Genomic DNA, 21,112 nt, shown 5'->3' on the forward strand with positions numbered 1-21,112 from the left:
CATTTTAAACTTCGCTTTAAGTGGAAAGTGTGGGCATTTGTGATGGCGCGCATCAACTTCGCTCTGGTTATTAGTTACAAGAGTATCAATACAAAGCAGTCATCTGGACAAATTACTTGCAATATTTGAACCTTAGGTTGATCGTCTTGTCTTATGACAACCTTACCTGAAACTCCATGAATGTTGATTTAATAATTTATGTTTTGATGACACATTTTTACATCAACTTCAAAGTTCACTGGGCACAGGAAAATACATCATTAGGTACCTAATTTAATTCTCATAAATGGGTAAATTTAATAATTGTTTTGAATCGACCAAGCTTATTATCTCAGATACATTAATGTTTACAGCACTTCATACGCTTGTGCATCAGAAGGCAAACAATTGATATCATGAGGCAGAACGAACGCGTTAATTCCACAATCATGATTTAAGATTTCCACTGCTCTCCCGTTTTCACCACTGAGCTTTTCCACACTCGCCGTGACCCAGTTCTCCTACAATTTCCTCTCCTTGTGATTTTGTACATCCGTTATTGTCGTCCTACTGTTTTCCATTTGCCACCTGTCGTTTTGTTCTTCCAGATGCCTCACTACCCAGATTAAAAACTAAAAGAAGTGAGAAGCAGAACATAAACGTAAATTGAACAATTATCAACAAATTATCACAGTCGAGACTTCAATTGCCATCCATCCAACCGGGAAGCTGGGAGTCAGTTCTAAAACCACAGCCCTGGATCGCAGCCAAGGCCGTTTGTGAAATAGCTGTGTGCCCATCCTCAGTCTGTCTCTTTTCATATTGACATGCCTCCAAATGGCAGTCATTCTTTGTTACCTTTCATCATGTCATACTTTCTCCCAAGCCTGTCTTGCTCCTCTGCTCCTATTGGTGCTTCTGATATCAGCCTTTGAATGCCATATTTGGCAGATATATTGCCACTATATAAATTGTGGATTATGATTATTATTATTATTATGATTATTATTATTATTATTATTATCCCACGTTTTTTGAAAAAAGGGGGGGATATCGTAATCGGCTCTGTCTGTCCGCCCGTCGCGCTATCTCCTCTTAAACGGTTGTGCAGAAATTCACCAAACTTGGTAATTATGATCACCACATGGCACGGAGACTATCATTTTGTATCATTTATTTATGATCATTTCATTACTGATCACCACTAGAGCAGTATCATTTTGGCCCTGACCCTGTGGAGGGTCAAAAGGTCAAATACCAAAAAATGCAACTACGGGCACATTTTTAAATATTTACAGAAGGTGGATGGAGGTTATGTTTTTATCCCTGTCTGTCTGTCTGTCTGTGAGCAGGATATCTCAAAAAGATGAGGATGGATTCAGATGAAACTTGGTGGAGAGGTTGCGTATGTGACAAGGATGAAAGAATTAAATTTTGGTGAAGATCCGGATCCAAATCAGAGAATATTTTAAGTGATTCTTCACCATTGAGTGATAGGGCTAAAAACCGATATATAGCATGATGTTTCAAAAAGCTATGGACGCATTTGGATGAAAGTTGCTGGACAGGTTGGGTGTGTGACAAGACCGAAACGATTTTGGTGAAGATCCGAATTTGGATTTGGATACGAGAATTATTTAATTTCTTAAATGATTCTTCACCATTGAGAAAAGCTATATATAACATGATATTTAAAACAGTTATGGACGAGTTATGACGAAACTTGGGGGGTGAGTTTGTTAGGTGACAATAACAAGCTGATTAGATTTTGGTTCAGGTCCGAATCCAGATCCGGCCTATTAGTGGATACAAAACATAAACTACTCAGCTTGGAGGAGGTATATGCACTCGACCGAGTGTCGTTCTAGTTTTAAATGGAACTTTGTATATTAACTCAACATTGAGGGACGCATGAAATATGTAACGATTTTATAGATTGGGCACTGCTGGGAAACTCATAGTCATGTGTCCAAACACAGGGTGTCCAGGCTTTTACTTTACAAACTTCTATATTTTGGAAACTCATAGTCGGATTTAACAGGGGATGATTTTATCATATATCATTTTTATCTATCATAAGCACCTCTTTTTTTCTCTTTTTTTGTATACAGAATCGAGGCTCGTGTAAGAGCTAACACATTGAACATGAAAACATGCACAGACACATAAAACATACAATGAAGGGAGCGGGAGACAAGAGGGGGAGGGAGAGGGAAGCACAACAACAGTAGAGAACACGGACATCGATAGATCTGTGGCAGGGGAGGCTTGGGGAGGAGGGAGGCGGGTACATGGTATAAAGCAAATGAACACTTCTAGGAATTTCAGGAAAGAAGTTGGGGATTGAAAGAAGCAGATTTGGGGTGCTTTAACGGGGGTAGAAAATATCAGGGTTTTGAATGAGGGAAGACAAGAGATGGTGGCGAACAGCTGTTTTAAAGACCTGAAGGGAGGAGTGGGATTGAAGGGAGTGGGGGAGTTTGTTCCAGAGGTGGGAGTAAAGAGGAATGAAAGAGTGAAGGTGAGCAGAGTGTTTTGATTTTGGCAGTTTCACCAGAAAAGGGTGGCTGGAAGATATTGTGCATCCTGCAGGAATATTTGGGGGGCAGAGCACAGACAGAGCAGGGGGAGCAAGGCCGGAGAGGAGTCGGTAGACGACAGAAAGACCACCAACCTGCCTGTGGCGAGACAGAGAAAGGCCCTTTGGTTTCAACCGCGTGAAGCCGAGATAGGCGTGAGGCAGGAGCAGGAGCCCAGAGGGGAGAGCAGTATTCCATTGAGCTGCGGATGAAAGCTTTGTATGTGATGAGAAGCTCAGGTGTGCCCAGAAAGGACTTCATACGACGGAGGATGCCCAGACGGCGACTGGCTTTGGAGGCCAGCTTGGAAATGTGGTTTTCACAGGTAAGAGCATGGCAGATAGTGAGCCCCAAAAGTTTGAGTGACAGAACTTCTTCAAGAGGATTGTTCAGAAAGTAGATGGGAGGGTTGTCTAGACGGTCTTTTCGAAGAGACAAAGTGAGAGTGTGAGATTTGTCAGGATTGAAAGACATGTTCCACTTGTTTGCCCAGTCTGTGATATTGTCCAGGTCTGCAGAGAGTGAGGAGGCTGCAGACTGCCGATCTGAGGGTTGAGATATGGAGCGGCAGAGAGTGGAGTCATCAGCTAAGAGATAGAGAGGATTTTCCAGAGAGTCAGAGAGATCATTGATGAAGACCAGAAAAAGCACAGGGCCCAGAACACTGCTTCGGGGAACTCCAGCCTGAACAGGAAGTGGAGATGAGAGAATTCCACTCATTCACATAGACTTCCTGTCTCCTACAACTTTTCACTCCTTCCCTTCACTCTGTCCTTTCTCCTTTTATTTCATTTTGATGTATCTATCTTACCTTCTCTTCTTCTTTTTCTCTTCTTTTCCCTTTTTCTCTTTTTTCTTTCTTCAGTTTATTTAATTTTTTAACCTTTATTATTTTTATCAGTATATTTTTATTACTTTTTGATTTTTTTACTATTATATTTTTATTACTATTACTTCCCCCTTTCTCCCAATCCCTAGCCTGCCTTGACTTTTAACCCTAAACACTGACCCTCCCTCTCACAAGGTATTAAAATGGGCAATTTCCACTCAATGTGTTACATGATCCCTGGCTTCCTCTGACACACACACATTTGATCACTCTCACCCTATAATCAACCTTCACCAACATCCCGTCACATTTTTGCTTTGTCCAAGTCTTAACACCCAAAATGTCAGTTTATCCATGTGTTACGGATCCTTCACTTCCGCCTGTGTTGTTATTGGCGCTGAGGAAGCGCCTCTAGCGATTGACTTCCAGCCAGTGTAACGCTAATTCCTGTCACAGGAATTCTGAGATCATATAAGTGGGCGTGGCAGTTCCTGATTGGTTCGTGTTGGGGAACGCCTTCTCGCTGCCGACGTGACGTAAATTCGCGCACGCGCACTGGTGATTGGCGCTGAGGAAGCGCCTCTAGCGAATGACTTCCAGCCAGTGTAACGCTAATTCCTGTCACAGGAATTCTGAGATCATATAAGTGGGCGTGGCAGTTCCTGATTGGTTCGTGTTGGGGAACGCCTTCTCGCTGCCGACGTGACGTAAATTCGCGCACGCGCACTGGTGAAGCTTACTCGATCCCATATTACATGTACTTTCATTGCATACAAATTATACTTCCTCCTAGAAATTCCATGCCCGAACCTCAGCGCAATCCAAGAGGATTCACTTGTTATATACAGTCACGTGAAAAAGTAAGTACACCACATGTAAAGTTTTGACTTTTTCAACATATTTCAACATACAGCTATTTGATCTTCATTTCAACAATATTGACAGATAAAGGTGATATTGTGGTGCTGTGCACACACGACTCGATTGCCAGAAAGGTAGGCCACAACGCGTGGATACAAACGAAAGCACTTTATTAAAAGCTCGCACATCAGCACTGAGCGGGCTCGGCCTTCGAGCCCGCATACATGTCCCGAGGCTACGCCTTGCCCCCGGGCGTGGCCGATCGGCCGAAAGGCGGGGCATGTATCTTAGTTCCACGCCCGGATGCTCGCGCCACCGACTGGTGCGCGGAATTATTGATCCTTGTGCCCGCCACATGCGCCCCCCCAGAATTCCCGCGCACCTGAAGGGTGAGCTTGCGGGGAAGCCGGATGACCCGGCCGAAACGCCCTCTGGCGATGGGTGCAGGGCTGGTGGGTAGCGGGACGGCGGGGCTGGGGGGTGCCGGGGTCTGACCACCGGGGGGCGGCCTCGACGCGGAGGCAGAGCTGCTTGCGGGGGGTGGTGCAGATCGAGGTGGGCCGGCTTGAGGCGGTCCATGGAGATACGATCCGGAGTACCGCCGATGTCCACGATGAAATGTTTGTCCCCGGTCTCCAGCACGCGGAAGGGCCCGTCGTACGGGGGCCACAGCGGTGCCCGGTGGGCGTCGTGCCGGACGAAAACGTACTCCGCCGTGCGAAGCTCCGGGGCGACGTGGGAGGACGGGCAACCGTGGTGTGCCGTCGGCACCGGGGTGAACCTCCTAGCGGTCTCCTGCAGGGTGGAGCGCTGTTGCGCCGCGGACCAAGGAACCGTGGAGTCAGGGATAAATTCGCCCGGCACCCGCAGCGGTTGTCTGAAGACCAGCTCCGCCGAGGATGCACGCAGGTCGTCCTTGGGCGCCGTGCTGAGGCCCAGCAGGACCCAGGGGAGCCTGTCGGCCCAGCTGCCGTTGCGTAGGCTGGCCCGGAGCCCGTTGGCCTGGGGGTGGTAGGCCGTGGTGCGGTGCAGTTTGACGCCGAGCCCTTGCGCCACCGCTCCCCAGAGCTCCGAGGTGAACTGGGGGCCGCGGTCGGACGAGATGTCCGAGGGGGCACCGAACCGGGCAACCCACGTGGCGATGAAGGCTTGCGCGACATCAGCCGCAGTCGTTGCCGCCAATGGCACGGCCTCCGGCCACCGGGTGGTGCGGTCCACCATGGTGAGGAGGTGGGTGAACCCCCACGAGGGGGGCAGAGGTTCCACCAAGTCGACGTGGACATGGTCGAACCGATGCTCAGGCACCGTAAATGGGGCCAACGGGGCCTGGGTGTGGCGGTGGACCTTTGCGCGCTGGCACGTGAGGCATGTCCTGGCCCAGTCACGGACGTTCTTCCTGAGGCCATGCCAGACGAACTTCGCCACGACGAGCTTCTGGGAGGCCTTCGTGCCCGGGTGGGACAGGCCGTGGATGGCGTCGAAAACTGGGCACTGCCAGCCAGCGGGCACGATGGGGCGAGGCCGGCCGAGGGAGACGTCGCACAAGAGGGCCGTGCCCATGACGTCGAACGGAACCTCGGTGACGCGGAGGCCCGTGACGGTGGTCCGCAAGGCCTGGACGTCGCAGTCGGTGGTCTGGTCCTCCGCCATCCGGGCATAGTCGATCCCGAGGTGGACCGCGTGTGCGACGGACCGGGAAAGGCAATCCGCCACCGGGTTGTCTTTACCTGCGATGTGACGGATGTCCGTCGTATACTCGGACACGGCAGAGAGGTGACGCTGCTGCCGGGCCGACCATGGCTCGGCGACCTTGGCCACCGCGAACAGAAGGGGCTTGTGATCGACGTAAGCCGTGAACGGACGGCCCTCGAGCAGATGGCGGAAGTGCCGGACCGCCAGGTGGAGTCCGAGCAGCTCGTGGTCGAAGGTGCTGTGGCGGCGTTCGTGCGGGCGAAGCTGCCGGCTAAAAAACGCCAACGGCTGCCAAGCACCACGCACCCACTGCTTGTGCACCGCGCCCACCGCGTAGTCCGACGCGTCGGTGGTGAGGGTGATTGGTGCATCGGGCGCCGGGTGCACCAGCATGGTGGCGTTGGCCAAGGCCAGCTTTGCGCCCACAAATGCTACGTCCATCGGCTCCGTCCAGGCGGTCACCTTTGCCCGGCTTCCCCCGGAGGGCCTCATGCAGGGGGCGCAGGAGCTGGGCGATGCGGGGCACGAAGCGGTGGTAACAATTGACCATGCCCAGGAATTCCTGGAGCCCCTTGATCGTGCGGGGGCGCGGGAAACTCTTGACGGCCTCCACCTTGGCCGGTAAAGGGATGGCCCCGTGCCTGGTGATGCAGTGCCCCAACAAGTCGATGGCGGTGACGCCAAAACGGCACATTGCGGGGTTGATGATCAGGCCATGCTGGCCCAGGCATTCAAAGAGCGTGCGGAGGTGGAGCAGGTGCTCCTCTCGGGACGCGCTCGCGACTAGGATGTCATCCAGGTAGACGTAGATGAATGGTAAGTCGCGCAATACGCTGTCCATGAGCCGCTGGAACGCCTGGGCCGCATTCTTCAACCCAAAAGGCATCCACAGGAACTCAAAGAGGCCGAAAGGGGTGATGACGGCCGTCTTTGGGACATCGTCCGGTTGTACGGGGACCTGGTGGTAGCCCCGGATGATGTCCACCTTAGAGAAAACGGTCGTGTTTGCCAACTGGGCGGAAAAGTCTTGAATATGCGGGACCGGGTAGCGGTCGGGGTTGGTGGCATCGTTGAGCCAGCGGTAGTCACCGCACGGATGCCATCCGCCACCGGGCTTGGGGACAATGTGCAGAGGAGAGGCCCAAGCGCTGTTGGAGCGCCATACAATGCCCAGCCATTCCAGCGTGGCGAACTCCGCTTTCGCCACGGCGAGCTTCGTGGGGTCGAGGCGGCGCGCCCGGGCGTAGACCGGTGGGCCGACGGTGGGGATATGGTGCTCCACCCCGTGTTTGACGGCCACCGCTGAGAAGGTGGGCCGCGTGAGTGCCGGGAAACTGGCGAGGAGGCGGGTAAACTCGTCTGCTGCCGGAAGCGTACAAACTCAATGAGCCGCTCAGCGAACAAGCGAGCGAGCTGAAGGTTTTGGCTTGGATGAGACATCGATGCTTAACGTCCACCGACAGCCCATTCGCACAAAGGAAGTCCGCACCGAGCAGGGCCATTGGCACACTGGCGGTGATGAACGACCATTGGAAACGCTGCCCTCCGAACAGCAGTGAGAGGCAACGCTTCCCGAATGCGCGGATGGGTGTTCCGTTGGCGGCAAGCAAAGCGGGGCCCTGGCCCGCGGCTTGCTTGTCGGACGCGGAGGCAGGGAGGACGCTTACCTGCGCTCCCGTGTCGCACAGAAAACGACGACCAGACGAGGTGTCCGTGATGAACAGGAGGCTGCCGGAATGGCCGACGCTCATGGCCGCAAGTGAGCGCCGGCCCGGTCGTTTCCCGACCCGTCAACAGAACACGGCGGGTGGTCTCCGAGAAGGCGGTTGGTCTCCGAGAAGGGACAGCATAAAATCCATCCGGACGGACGGTCGTGTGTCGCCGAGGGCGGGAAGGTCCAGGAGGCGGTCGGCGCGTTCGACCTCCGTGAGCCTGAACGTGGCGAGGAGGAGACGTTTGAGTGCCGCGGACTTGTGGTCGCCCGGCGGGCGCCGAAGGATGGACACGACGTGGGCGGCAGTGCCGGGCCCGAGGGCAGCGACCACGTGGTAGTACCTGGTCTCGTCCGCCGTGATGCCCCGGAGTTGGAATTGAGCTTCGGCCTACACAAACCAAACGTCGGCTTGCGCTTCCCAGAACTCCGGGAGTTTGATGGCGACGGCGTTGACAGTCATGGCGCGTTCGGGGGTCAGCAACGGCTGAACCAGTCGGGGTCACCAGTGTGGTGCTGTGCACACACGACTCGATTGCCAGAAAGGTAGGCCACAACGCGTGGATACAAATGAAAGCACTTTATTACAAGGTCGCACATCAGCACTGAGCGGGCTCGACCTTCGAGCCCGCATATATGTCCCGAGGCCACGCCTTGCCCCCGGGCGTGGCCGATCGGCCGAAAGGCGGGGCATGTATCTTAGTTCCACGCCCGGATGCTCGCGCCACCCACTGGTGCGCAGAATTATTGATCCATGTGCCCGCCACAATATAATATAACAAATATCATGAAACATTTACATTTTGTAGTCCATTGTGTAATTTAAATAAACATAAATGCAAATTTCGCATGTGGAAAAAGTAAGTACACCCCTACATTTATCACTACTTCAAATACCTAAAATTAGAATCAGGTGCACCAGCTCAGGTGCAAATAATTAGAACATGGTTAGAGAGGATCGTGGAGGAACCTGTCTTATTTAAACCTAAGACATTTAGTTTGTTTTGCTCTTTATTGTTGAAGTGTGCGGCGTCACCATGCCGAGATCAAAAGAGCTCTCTGAGGCCTTCAAAAAGAAGGTTATAGATGCCTACGAGTCTGGGAAGGGATTTAAAAAGATCTCCAAACAATTTGAAATCAATCATTCGACTGTCCGGGATATCATCTACAAGTGGAGAACATTCCAAACAACTGCCAACTTGTTCAGGCCAGGCCGCCCCAGCAAGTTCAGCCCGAGAGCAGACCGCAAGATGCTGAAAGAAGTCTCCAAGAACCTCAGAATGTCATCACGGGACCTACAGATAGCTCTTGCCACTGTTGATGTCAAAATGCACGAGTCTACCATTAGAAAGAGGCTGCACAAATTTGATCTACATGGGAGGTGTGCCAGGAGGAAACCTTTGCTGTCCAGAAAGAACATCAGGGCAAGACTAAAGTTTGCCAATGAACACCGAGGCAAAGACCAGCACTTCTGGAACAATGTGCTCTGGACAGATGAGTCAAAGGTAGAGCTATTTGGCCACAGTACCAGAAGACATGTTTGGCGAAAACCAAAGACAGCATTTGACCACAAGAACCTGATACCAACTGTAAAGCATGGTGGTGGAAATATTATGGTTTGGGGCAGCTTTGCTGAATCAGGGCCTGGGCAGCTCACCATCATATAATCCACTATGAATTCTTCATTGTACCAGAGGGTGCTTGAGGATAATGTGAGGCCATCTGTCAGAAAGTTGAAGCTCAACCGAAGGTTGAACTTGCAACATGACAATGACCCTAAACATACCAGTAAATCCAACAAGGAATGGCTGAAAAGAAAGAAATGGAGGGTTCTGGGATGGCCAAGTCAAAGCCCGGATCTAATTCCCATCGAGATGTTGTGGGGGGATTTGAAACGAGCTGTGCATGCAAGAAACGCATCAAACATCGCACAGCTGAAAGAATTCTGCATGGAGGAGTGGGCAAAAATTTCTCCCAGTCGATGTCAGAGACTGGTAGACAGTTATAAGAAACGCCTACTTGAGGTTTTCTGCCAAAGGGGGCAATACCACCGATTCGAGCCAAGGGTGTACTTACTTTTTCCACATGCGAAATTTGCATTTATGTTTATTTAAATTATACAATGGACTACAAAATGTATATGTTTCATGATATTTGTTATATTATATCACCTTTATCTGTCAAGATTGTTGAAATGAAGATCAAATATCTGTATGTTGAAATATGTTGGAAAAAGTCAAAACTTTACATGGGGTGTACTTACTTTTTCACATGACTGTACTTGAAGGATTTTTTGTTTCAGGTCATATTGTTGTTAAGATTTCTGTGTGAAATGGAGATGACGTTAGTAAAAGGTAAAAATAAATGTTTGTGGAGGAAAAAGAAAATGCAGGAAAGAAACCGGAAGAGGAGAGAGGAGAAATATGTGGGGAAAAAGAGGCAGCCACCAGTCGCATCGAGGCTGCGAGTGGACTTCTCGATGTTGGTCGTGGATGAATTGAGGCTTCCCGTGAAAGGGATTGCCCGCGACATCATCCCATATTGCGATTGCAATTAAACCTGCATCTCAGGTTTTGGTACCGAGCGTAAACACTTGTTGGTGGGAAAGCAAGCACCTCCATTACAGGCCGATACAGCATTTTTCCTCAAAGAGGCCGTCCTCCTGGTGCATCGTGTTTTGTCATTGGGATTCCCATATCGACATCTTCGTGTTGATCGCCGTTGGTTTCCATATTGGCTTAATCGTTGGTGGACGTGAGGCATGAATTGCACTCTCGTTTTAGGGGATCGTTACCCCGTGCCGCCTTCTTCCCGACGTCTCCCCTCGTAACTCTTCAGCCACAGCCGCACCGATACCTGCCTATTGTTCTTGCCATTCTGCATGACCTTAACCTTCACCCAGAGTGGGTGAAGTTTGGGATTGTTAAAATCCACTTCCGTTTGGCATATCGTGAGTTTATTGCTTGGGTATTGGAGAATGATGGTACAGAGGCATCATATGTATTGTTCATGAGATGCAAATTATATTTTCATTGTACTTTCATTAAGAGTGTTATTATTGTGTATGTGAGAGTTCTTAATACAATTACTTGTTTTGTCCTATGCAATGCATTGGTGTGGTTTTACCATGGTTTGTTAAAACACTCAAAATAACAAATTTTTCTGCCGCGTTCCCTCTCGAGACTGAGGGGCGCCGTAACCGGGGTTTGGGGAGGCAACACATAACACATGTTTAATTTCTTGTTATTGTTTGTATACATGATCGAGGCTCATGGAAGAGCTAATGCAGAATCGGAGGGAATAAAATGGAAAGGAGGAAACACTACCAGCAGAGTAGAAGTGAGAGTAAGAGAGAGATCAAGGGGAGGGGAAAGGGATTCATGGGGTAAACAGGCTACACACAAGTGGAATGAAACACAGCAATAAGAAGAAAGTAAAAATGGAGATTAAACAAAAAAGGAATAAATCAACTAACAAATGAAAAGAGATGAGGAAAGGGGGGGGGGGGGGGAGTTGGAAACACAATAACCTGAAAAAAGGTAGTGCTTGGGAATGGAATTACTTGAGGTAGAAAAGATCATGGGTATTGACTGGAGGTCGTGCTGAACAGCCGTCTTGAAGCCTTGGGAGGAAAAATGGGACTGAAAATCTGGGGAAGTTGGAAAAACTTGTGAGAGAAAAGAGCAAAAAATGAGTGGAGATGAGCAGTGCGCCTGGATTTGGGGGATTTCACAAGAATAGGTTGCCAAACAGACAAGAAGAGGAAGTCAGAGACGTCCTGTGGGAGCAAGGATTCTGTGAAACAGATGATGCCCAGATTATTGGCAGAGCCTGGATTGAGAAATCTGCCTGGTTGGAGCGAAGGCCTCGGATATGTGAGGTACGCACAGTTACGGGCATGGGAAAAGGGTTGCAGGCAGGGTGTAGGAATGTGGAAAGGAACAAGGAGAGGGATGGGGCAGGGGGAATCTGTGAGGGTCTGGAGTGAAGGAGAAGCTGAAAGGAGAGTGGGGGTGGGTGGGAAGTTGAGAGGTAGAGGGTCAGGGGAAACATGAGAGGCAGTGGGACAATGGGGAAGCAGGGAGGGAGTGGGACAAGAGGGATCTGAGAACTGGAGTGACAAGGTGTAATCTGAGAGCGGATGGGAAGAGGGGGAAGCTGAGAGGGGGTGGGACGGGGTGGAAGCTGAGGGTGTGGGGGTGGGATGAGGGGTAGGCAGAAAGGGGGTAGGAGGAGGCAGAGAGGGCAGAGGGTACTGACATAGAAGGGCTTAACAAAATTAATTAATGTGAAGGGGCATTGATTGTCGTGTGCACACAACCTCTGCAAAATTGACTTCTTAGGATTCCCAAACTCGACATACGGAGACAGACTTCATGGGAGGATTGGAAAATATCCTTCATAGGAAGTCTTGAACATCCCTTGGAACACAGTGAAGACAATCATGAAGAAGTGGAAGGCATATGGAACAATCACGACCCTGCCTAGATCAGGCCGTCCCTCCAAAAGGGATGACCAAACAAGGAGGAAACTGATCAGAGAGGCCACCAAGAGGCCAATGGCAATTTTGAAAGAGCTATAGGCCTTTATGGCAAAGACTGGTCACTGTGTGCATGTGACAACAATATCCCAAGCACTCCACAAGTCTGGTCTGTAGGGTAGGGTGGCAAGAAGGAAGCCATTTGAGCTATGCGAAAAACGACTCCAGAGATTCTGCAGACATGTGGCAAAACGTTTTGTAGTCTGATGAAACCAAGATGAAACTTTTTGGCCTAAATGCAAAACGTTGTTTTTTTTATTTTAAATGAACAGGATTATAACTAATGAATTGACATATGTGGGAAAATTACACATCCAGACCGGGAATCGAACCCAGGTCCTCTGGTGAACTGTACCAATGCTCTGCCTGGTACAGTTCACCAGAGGACCTTGGTTCAATTCCTGGTAAGGGCGTGTAATTTTCCCACACATCAATTAAACGTTATGTTTGGCACAAACCCAACACAGCCATCACCCAAAGAACACCATCCCTACTGTGAAGCATGGTGGTGCCAGCATCATGTTATGGGGATGTTTCTCATCAGCAGGGACTGGGGCACTTGTCAGGATAGAAGGGAAAATGGATGGAGCAAGATACAGAAAAATCCTAGTGGAAAACCTGCTGCACTCTGCATGAAAGCTGAAATTGGGATGGAAGTTCGCCTTTCAACATGACAACGACCCGAAGCACATGGCCAAAGCTACACTGGAGTGACTCAGGAACATACAGATAAATGTCCTCGAGTGGCCCAGTCAGAGCTCGGACCGAAATCAAATTGAGAATCTGTGGCATGACTGGAAGATTGCTGTCCATCAACGCTCCTCACGCAACTTGGCTGGGCTTGAACAGTTTTGTAAAGAAGAATGGGCAAATATTACCCAATCAAGGTGTGCAAAGTCTGGAGGAAACCAATCCGAACAGACTCACAGCTGTAATTACTGTCAAAGGTGCTTCCACCAAGTATTAACTCAGTGGGGTGGACACTTATCCCACCAAGATATTCTAGTTTTGTATTTTAAATTATTTTTTTGCTGAAATTTGTAGAATTTGTTTTTCACTTGGAAGTTGTGGGTTACGATGTGTAAAATAAAGGTGGAAAAAGTCGGATTTAATGCATTTTAATTCCAAGCTATAAGGCAACAAAAAGTGAAAATTTTGAAAGGGGGTGTAGATTTCCTCTAGGCACTGTATGTCGTAGCCGCGAGCAACTTCGTGAAGAGGGGGGTGCACCATACTAGACACGTGGGGGATCTCTGGCTTGCTCCTGGGAGATTAATCGGCTGTCTCCATGCTGCAGTATTCTGCAAGAGAACTGTCTGGGGCTATACAATGGCAACAAAAACAACAACAACAACAACAACAACAACAACAACAACAACAACAACAAGTATAGTCACATATCTCCATTTCTCTTCCACACTCAGGCACTACCCCTTTTGGGGCTGATATAACCACCACTGAATCGCCCTCAACCTACACCGTTTGACATACCTCCATAAACTTCCTCCAGTTCCAAAGTGAGCCTTTCAAGCCAACCTGGGCCACTCTGTCACACATCCTCCTTCTTTCTGTTCGACACACTCCAAGTTGAGCAAGAAATGCAGAAAAGGAATTGCCAATATACCCTCTACACTCCATCTCAATTGATTGACAATAAATTCGCCAACCCTTTTCCGACACTCCAACCTCTAGTTCACTGTACGTCCGTCTCTTCCTCTCGTGCACCTCCTCCATGTTCTTTTCCCAAGATAGTAATAATTCCCCATGATGACCTGCCTTATTGTACATGACCAAATGACAATGTCAGGCTGTAACCTTGTCACACAGATCTCCTCCAGGAATTTCAATTGCGGATTTAAGTCTGCCACCACCTGCCAATCACAAGCATTTGACAGACATCCTGCCTTCCCCCTCCTCCACCTTCTCCCTCTTGAGACCTGGCCCTCTTTCACAAACAACACCTCTCTCCCATCAGCCTTATTCACTCCCCCTCACTCAGTCTCACTCTTGTTGCACCATCTCCATGACCACCGCCGGCACTTTATCATGCCCGAACAGGAAATTCAACAGCATTGGCTCCATCCTCCAAATATTTTGCCACTTCAACATCCTCACCTGCACACCTTCCGACCGAGTCCAACAAAAACCTTGCTGTGCCTGACCGACACGGAAATGATTGGGAGGTTATCCAGGATGCCAAGCGAAGATGAATAAGTGGGCATGTCCCATGGTTAGACCTGGCGAATGCTTCAGGTGCAACACTTCAGCAACTCATATGGAAGGCATTAAGGTTACACCATGTACGACAGTTGATTATTAAACATGTACAAACATTTTGAGGAGTTCAGAATGCATTTCTCGACTACTTCCTACACAACAAAATAGGTCATATTACAGGTTGGTATTGCGACGGGTTTCACAGTTTCACCAGTCCTTTTCATCCTGGCAATGCAACCCATCCTGCACAGAGCAAGGTAGCACAACCTGTGACAGCACAACTCGGGAATTGTATTCTTATTCATCCGTAAAGCACAACCGAGAATAAGAACCGTCTGTAAATGGACTGCCCACAAAGCAGTTGAAAGCTCTCAAAACTTCCTGAAGACAAGAGAGATTTTCGGAGCTGTTCAAGCTGCTCAGAAAGGTTTGGGACTGATATAGACTATATGTGTTTGGTGGTCAAAAGTAAGCAACTGTCAAAAACCGAACTTGGTGCTTGAAGATGTTCAAAAAGAAGGAAATGCCAAATGGCTCCATAGGGCTGTCTAATTGAGTCAGCAAGGGCAATGGACAACCTGGGAGGACCGTTTACAAAGGTCCTGAACATGGAATGGCTTATGGCACATGTCACCTTTGCGATTTGGTATCCTCATTCGGTCCATTTACGATCAACTACCCACAGGGGCCAATCTCGTTCGTTGGTAAGTAAAGGATGACGCTAAATGTAAACTTTGTGGTCGAGATGCAACATGAGAGCTTCTGCTATCTGCATGTAAGTTTGCCCTAGTAAAAGGATGTTATACCTGGAAGCATAATTGGGTGCTCAAATGTATCACAAGAACCATAAATACAGTAAAATGTACCCACAACGACACACCTATCGCAGTCAAGGGAAATGTGAACCACTGCAATTTCGTTAAAGTGGTTTTTTTTTCAAAGAAAACAATGGAACACGAGGACCCACAAAGAGCAACTTTGTCGTTCCATAATAACAGTGTTCCGTGATGCGACCAGATATTGGCCTTGAAGTTAGCGTTGAGCAGGCGCATCGCTCACCGAGTTAATGGTACAACTTGAGTTGAGGATGTTGGAAGCTGGCGATGACAAAAGAGCGAAATAGGAGTGGCTGATGACCAAAATGCACAAATTCTTTATTATGGAAATTGGAGTAAGGGGACAAAGCTGGTCGGTCAGCCTATACCTTGAAAAAAATCTCGGCTTGACGAGTTTGAAGGACCAGAGGTGTCAGTCTAGAAGACTAGTAATCTGGAAGACACCCCTCTGATCACCAAGCTCTTCCCTGACTTGATTAGAACGTGGCTCGTTTTTGAAGTAAATGCTGTTGTAAAATCAAGATACAACATCGACCCAAAAGGTAGGTTTAATCGAAATTCGTTCTCAACAGCATCTAGAGAGAAACCAATAAACATTGTATTAATATTACAGGTGAATACAGGTGCGTACAGGTGGTATGACTGTAAATGAGCTTATGATATATATAGCAGAATCGTTACCTTTCTATGGAAGCCCAGAGGAGCTATAGAGTCACATTTCGATGATGGATGTACATCTCCTGTCTGCGCTGATATATATATAGGAACCGCGAAAGGGTCACGTAGCGGCCATGAGGAGAATAACATCAGTGTCGTAACTTGGATGACGATTTCATCACATTCTCCCCGTGCTTAGAACTTAACTAGGCGGTGAAGAACAGCAGACACATACTGATAATTCAGCAGAGGGATACATAGGAATGCAAAGAACGAAATACATTGGAAGGATGTCACTGCCAGTCGAACGTCCAGGGGCCATCAATCCCGATGGCAGGGTTACTGCATTTCAACCTGTTAGCCTGGTTAGCAATCAATCCCCAGATATAGATGTATCGAGGAGGAAGTCCCAATCAAGAAGATATCGAACCGAGCAAGCAGTGTTCATCCCAGGGAGAAGACGATGAGCCCGTGGGTAGCAGTAGTCTTACAGTGGGGTAGTCGGCACAGTAGCTAGATTAGATAATTTGTACCTCGTCGAACAGTGGGGTAGCCGGCACACTAGCTAGATGGATAAGGTGTACCTTTGCGATATGCAACTCATTACATAAGGTGTGCCTTGACGAAGAGCGACTGTCCATTCGTCGCAATGCAACGCATTTCAGGCAGATGTGTCGATGTGGAAGATGTGTAAACCAGTAAGCCATGTCTATTCGTCGCAAGGCAACACATTACAGGAAGATGTGTCGATGTGGAAGATGTGTAAATCAGTAAGCCTCTTTACAGTAAGCTGTATCAGTAAGTAAGATTACATGACAGGAGGCCACTACAGTAAGTCCATTACAGTAAGCACTACAGTAAGTCCATTACAGTAAGTCTGTACCTGCCTTGGCTCCCAAGGGTACATGGTCGATCCATGTTAGGTCCATGTCATGGAATTGCCGAGGGAGAGAATCGATGAGAGCCATAACGAGAGTAACTCGTCACCGGCAGCGGCCCTGTTGAATCACGAGACTCGAGCGTCCTCTGACGGCAGCTCATACGCATTACAAACTCTTGTTTCGGCACGCGAATCTACCGTTGGCAGCGATCGCATGAGACACGAGCGGCCTCTGAAGGCTGCCTGGACGTCCGGCATGGCTGATTACGACGACGCACAAAACGACCGAAACGCGCCTCTCCAGCGAAGCGCGCAGAACCTCCGGGATGCATATGGCAATCCTGTCCTGCTGTACAGCGCGCGCGGAGGATCGGAGAAGATCGGCAAACTGAGAGAGAGACCCGGCTGGACAAACCATGTTTGTCCCAGCGTTGTCCCGGATGGATTGTCTAGATGTCGAGATGATTGTCATGCTAGATGTCCCGGATGGATTGGCCATCCACGGATGTCCGACCGAGCCATCCATCCAACGCCATCATTGCATGGCACGGATCCAGCCGGACCGCGGATGGATCGACCATCCACGGACGCAAAGACACAGAGACCCAAAGACAGCCATCGCCCCGGATGGACTGTCCATCCACGGATGTCCGACCAATCCATCCATTCAACACCTTCATTGAATGGCTCGGATCGACCATCCATGGACTCAAAGTCTCACTCAAAGACACAAAGACTCACTCAAAGACACAAAGTCATCCATGGACGCCATCCTGGGCCCCCACAAGGGGCGAGGTGGGAGTCGTTATACCGGATCCTGGGCCCCCACAAGGGGCGAGGTGGGAGTCGTTATACCGGACGGCACCCGGGCGAGCAACAATAACCTCCCGGGCCCCCACAAGGGGCGAGGTGGCCCGATCACAAGGAGGGGCCATGTCGAGCAAAGATCGCAGACGCTCCTTACCCGGAGCGACAGAGCCATGGGTCACGGTGTACCCCAGAAGATCTATCCATCGTGCGTAGGGAGTATTTGCACGTATCCTCGTGCATAGTTAAGTGATACCAGCGCGACCTCAAGGAAGCGCTTCAGATTAGCATCATGGTCATATCCACAAACCGTAAGATTATCGAGGTAGACGAAACATCGGTTAAGTGCTCCCGATCCCACCCCCCCCCCCCCCCCCCACCGAGGTTGCAGCAGCGCGCTGCATACCGAAGGCAGACGACCTTCACAGTCTGGGTCAGGCTGAGTCTCAGTCAGTCTGGGGCAGAGGGAAAATGGAATCAGACGAGGCGTCTCGCAGTCTCGAAATGTACGAGCCAAGAGCTCTGTCCGATAAACAACGAGCCCAGAGTCAAGGGCGAGCAGGCAGTACGGTGCCCCCGTTACATGCGCAGGTGACAAGGGAGTCGGGCGCGACGCTCAATGTCACCATTTCACGAGGTCACCGTGTACTCCCTAAACGGCGCTGGCGCGCGACCTTGAGGTAGCGCCACGTTACATAGTTTACGTCGTTTGCGTAAAGGACATTTGGTACGTAGTTTACCAAGGTACATGGAAATGTAAGCGAATCCCCGATGAGATCGCGTGAAGCACGCCATCACGTTAATGACGCCGTAGGGCAAACGCGTGATTAGTCGGTCACGTCATCAATTGGTTCGGGCGCGTGCGGGCGGGTTCGATGGCCGCACGGTATCCCCACACGTTATCCCCGCACGGAGTAAATGTGGCGCACTGATACTATAGGGGAATAGCGGCAACAGTGCGGCAGTATCTATATCAACGGTATCTAGCGTGATACGACAAATTCACATTCCCCTGTAGTGCCCGAGTGCCGTGATCCCCTTAGAACCCCTTTAAAAATTGTTTATGAAGTTTTATGACAGTTTATGAAGACCACGCTCGACTTCCTTAGAAGCTGCTGCCAGACGAGGCTCGCTGCCTCTCCGTTAATTGGGACAGAGATGACGGCGCCGACAAGCCGGACATCCGTGCTGTGGCGAGTCCCCGAGTGGAGTCAAACGAGCCTCACGCGTTGAGGCGATTCCGGGCAGCGGGGTTCGCCGGCCTCGCTGAGTAGCCATGCGTAGGTGGGATTCCGACCAGCAGCAAACGGGGGTCGCCGGCCTCACAGAGTAGGGCCTGCGAGGGGAGTCGCATGCGGAGAGGTCCATCCAGCGAAGATGCGGCGCGCGCGACTGGCGCATCGTGCATAGTAGGGATTCCATCCAGCGATGGCGCAGCGCGTGATTCGTGCGTAAGAGGGGTTCCATCCCGCGATGGGTGCAGCGCGCACGATGCGGCGCGCGCAACTGGCGCGTCGGGCATAGTAGGGATTCCATCCAGCGATGGTGCAGCGCGTGATTCGCGCGTAAGAGGGGTTCCGACGAGCAGCGATAGGAATCGCCGGCGTCGCAGAGAGTGCCCGCGATGGGTGCAGCGCGCACGATTCGTGCGTAGGAGGTGATTCCGGCGAGCAGCGATAGGAATCGCCGGCCTCACCGAGTAGGGCCCGCGAAGGGAGCAACGTGCAGCTTCGCGGCGAGGAGGTGATCGGAATCAGAATGGAATCGTGGGCCTCCCAGAGTATTAGCACGCGATGGGTGCAGTGCACGACGGTTCGCGCGGAGGAGGTGATTCCACTGAGCAGCCGGAGCGAGCCGGCCGTGTGAGGCACGGCGTGATTCCGACGAGCAGTGCGCGATTCGCGCGGAGGAGGTGGTTCCACCGAGAAGCGAGTGGTCAGGGTGAGCCGGCCGTGTGAGGAACGGCGTGATCCCGACGAGCAGTGCGCGATTCGCGCGGAGCAGATGGTTCCTCCGAGAAGCGAGTGGTCAGGGTGAGCCGGCCGTGTGAGGCGCGGCGTGATCCCGACGAGCAGTGCGCGATTCGCGCGGAGGAGGTGGTTCCACCGAGAAGCGAGTGGTCAGGGTGAGCCGGCCGTGTGAGGCGCGGCGTGATCCCGACGAGCAGTGCGCGATTCGCGCGGAGGAGATGGTTCCACCGAGAAGCGAGTGGTCAGGGTGAGCCGGCCGTGTGAGGCACGGCGTGATCCCGACGAGCAGTGCGCGATCCGCGCGGAGGAGGCGATTCCACTGAGCAGCGAGTGGTCGGAGTGTGCCGGCCGTGTGGAGGCATGGCCGACATGGGAGTCGTGATCACTCGCGTGGGAATCTCATCTCGGGCCGAGGCACGCAAATCTAGGATGATTCTCTCGGACGGAGCCGTTAGCGTTTCGAGCAACCGAGGCTAGATTCGTACCTTCGGCTCCAAGCGGGTCCGTTGTTCCGACGGGGTTGCAGCCCAGGACATTTCCCAGTGGCCTCCTTCAGCAGGCGCCTTGCCGGAGTCCGTCATGCCTGCTCCGGCGTTCGGGCCTCAGGAGAGCAGTTTGCGTTTTGACGACGCGGTCCCGCAAAAGGCTTGCGAGGTCCCCATCGCATCCGGCCCTTTTGAGGCAGACCGGTGGCGAGAGTAGTCGGAGCTCCGTAACTGTAGCTAGCTCGACGGGTCCTCCGCTGGGCATTCTTCTCCGAGGCGAGCATTGCAGGAGCGTGGGCATTATCTTGATTCCGAGCGATGTCAGGAGAGGAATTTCGATTAAGTGTTGTAAAATCAAGATACAACATCGACCCAAAAGGTAGGTTTAATCGAAATTCGTTCTCAACAGCATCTAGAGAGAAACCAATAAACATTGTATTAATATTACAGGTGAATACAGGTGCGTACAGGTGGTATGACTGTAAATGAGCTTATGATATATATAGCAGAATCGTTACCTTTCTATGGAAGCCCAGAGGAGCTATAGAGTCACATTTCGATGATGGATGTACATCTCCTGTCTGCGCTGATATATATAGGAACCGCGAAAGGGTCGCGTAGCGGCCATGAGGAGAATAACATCAGTGTCGTAACTTGGATGACGATTTCATCACAAATGCGCCCCAAACCTCAAAAAAAACCAAAAAACAATAATGGCAAACAATAAGGTGGAGAACGCAAGTACAGGAATAGATCATGGCAAGAAACTTCAAAGAAAGTTAAAGTAACGTAGTGAGAAACTTAAGGGCTAAAACACTCTTCGACTAGGGGTGAGAAGAGGAGATCTTCCTCTGAAGACTTCCCATCGGGTTATGCTTCCAAGAGAGTTTTGACATGATATACAGTCAGGTGAATAAGTAAGTACACCCCATGTAAAGTTTTGACTTTTTCAACATGTTTCAACATACAGCTATTTGATCTTCATTTCAACAATATTGATAGATAAAGGTGATATAATACAACAAATATCATGAAACATTTACATTTTGTAGTCCATTGTATAATTTAC

The 21,112-nt window shown here is 50.4% G+C and overlaps 1 long non-coding RNA gene across 1 annotated transcript; it reads right to left on the bottom strand.

Moving 5' to 3' along the window:
• Positions 1-15,776: 15,776 nt before the first annotated feature.
• Positions 15,777-16,742, bottom strand: LOC144892500 (uncharacterized). The gene is made up of 2 exons (XR_013623706.1): positions 16,486-16,742; positions 15,777-16,434 (listed from the first exon to the last, which is right to left on the bottom strand). It is a non-coding gene; the product is annotated as an uncharacterized LOC144892500 (long non-coding RNA).
• Between the last annotated feature and the right edge of the window lie 4,370 nt (positions 16,743-21,112).

This window comes from Myxine glutinosa, chromosome 6 (assembly GCF_964187855.1).
Source record: "Myxine glutinosa chromosome 6, kmMyxGlut1.1, whole genome shotgun sequence".
Classification (NCBI taxonomy): domain Eukaryota; kingdom Metazoa; phylum Chordata; class Myxini; order Myxiniformes; family Myxinidae; genus Myxine; species Myxine glutinosa.